Source organism: Cryptomeria japonica, chromosome 5, assembly GCF_030272615.1.
Source record: "Cryptomeria japonica chromosome 5, Sugi_1.0, whole genome shotgun sequence".
Taxonomy (NCBI): Eukaryota; Viridiplantae; Streptophyta; class Pinopsida; order Cupressales; family Cupressaceae; genus Cryptomeria; species Cryptomeria japonica.
Genome location: NC_081409.1, coordinates 424,067,478 through 424,069,984, shown reverse-complemented (window position 1 = coordinate 424,069,984; position 2,507 = coordinate 424,067,478).

Below are 2,507 nucleotides of genomic sequence, written 5' to 3'. Positions count from 1 at the left end.
CATCTTCCTCGGATCTTTTCCTCAAGAAGTTAAAATTCTACACAAAGAGGACCTAATACTCTGATACCAATTGTTAATGTGAGGATCCGGTTACTCTCATCTCTATTCAAGGGAAAGGGTAGTTTTCTTCTTGATTTATCATTCACTATTTTCCCACCATTACACTAACCTTACTGGTAAAACCTCTGATAAGCCCTCTTACTGGTTGAACCTTTCTATAAATGAGCTCCAACACTTAAGATTCTTTTGATCTTCTCTCTGATCACTCTCTTCTCTCTCAGTTACTCTATCTTTTCTAGCATTTAGCATCCCGATCTTTCATCTTTGGTCTACATATTTATACTTGGCTTTCCCGCCAAGACCAGAGTTTAAACGGTGGTGCACTAGGGATTTTCTCCACCAACTCAATCTATATCAAATCTAATTGGATCTCATCTTCTTGATTGATGATCTATAGTAGATCAAACATCACCGCCATTTTTTATGACATTTGTACACACTTTCTATATTTAACAACCTGCAACTTGTTTTTCATCTTTGCTTTGTCAATCACCATTAATGCCTCAGTTATTTCCTTCAACCAATGAGCATGAAGATCAGATTGTCCTGCTTGATTTACATCACCAAAAATATTCTGCATCTTGATCTTCCTTGAGCTACACTTATTCAGTCATTGACTCGTGATTTATGGGTTCCTTATTTAAAGTCGACTTGCTCATCACCTACCACATTGATGGACATTTCACTGACCTCTGGATGCTTGCCACCTATTATCCACATGCCATTCTTGTAGACATCCACCTCTATTTAGTCCACTGAGTCAGTTTAGATTTATTCACCAACCAAGACATACTATTGGTTCTTGCTCACCGCTTCACTAACCTTGCATGTACATGTCACCTTATCGGTTATCCTTCATGTCTGTTTTCCTCTATTTTGTTGGTGGGTCAACTTGACTTGTCATCAAAAACATTGATTCATCCACTAAGTCTATTTACGGTGATATTACACCTACCTTCATACTGGTATTATCCTTGAGTAAAACATGCCATTAATGCACATCCTGATGATCATTCCTACCAGTGGATTACACTCTTCTTTGTTGTCTTTTTCTTGCTTACTAATGAACATCCATGCCTATAACATCTCCTTCTTGCATCCTACTTTCACCTTGCATACCGGTAACCATCCATACCGGTGACATGCTATACTTACCATTTGATATCAATGATAGTACAATGCCAGCAGATCCATTCCTACATAGACACATTAATGTCTGCAACCTAATTCAACACCCGCATTGAGTCACATATCCCGCTCAGATTTTGAATTTTGAATTTTCGGCCAACTACAAGCATTTAATTTTTTGTACTTTGACATCTGCACATACGCATTGACGTCTGCGCTAGGCATTGATGCCTTTGCAAAAGGTAAAATCTGAATTTTCAAGGTTAAAAACTTTCAAACTTTTGAAGTTCCTTCTTTTTGTTTAGTAGCTAGGCATAGATTATTTCAACATCTGCATAGACGCTTTAATGTCTGCACTAGCACTACAACATCTACACTTGTGGATCAACGCCTGCTTTGTATCCATGGGTTTTTTGAGTTACTAATGAAATTTTGAGTTTTTGAAGGTCCATTTCGTTTGTCCAAGGCATTATTTCAAAACTACTAATTGTTTTTGTTGGAGCACGATTTCCCAAGATATTTATTTCTCACTAGTCTAGTTTGTTTTATGCATTTTAGTAAGAAAATTATGTACATGTGGGACTAAAATGAATAAGTTTTTTATGTGTTTGGTGTGCTTGCATGTTTAGTGTAGGGTGGACCAACCATTGCACTCAAGTATCCTCCCTCCTCGCCTTCATGGATCTTGGGTGTAAGAGAAAGAGTGATCAACAACACCCATCTTTTTATTTTTATAGTTGAGGGGTATTTATTGATTGGGGATTTCTTCACCCTACAAGAGTATCTAAAATTGGGACACGTTAGGGATATCAACTCTCCTCACACAATCTTGAGTGGGTTTTCCAAGCCACTATATAAAATAAGTTGGTCATGCGGATGAGGTGCTAAGTGAATTCGACGTATGTGGGGGCCCTCCCTGCACCGATAAGATCAGTTAGAGCCTTAAGTGGCTTGCTTCGAGAATCCATTGTTGGATTGGTGATCCCTTAGAAATTACAGTAGACACTAGTTTTAATAACCAAAATCCTACATTTGATAGTGCAAGGGATGCAAATCGTACCCCGAACTTACTCCTCATGTATCCGCTTAGGATGAGACAACAATCCCCCATATAATAGATCCTAAGATCTTTGAGGTAAGAGATTTTGGTATGCCCGAGAAGTGAGTGTCGTGGAGTGGAGCTAGTGCTACTAGAATCTCTATCTATCCACTTGAGTGAGGTATTTCTTATGTGAGGGGCCTATCAAGTGGTTTCCACTTTCCAGCCTAAGTCATATGTTTAATGTGTGTCTTCTTTTTGTGTTATACCCGTTAAATCT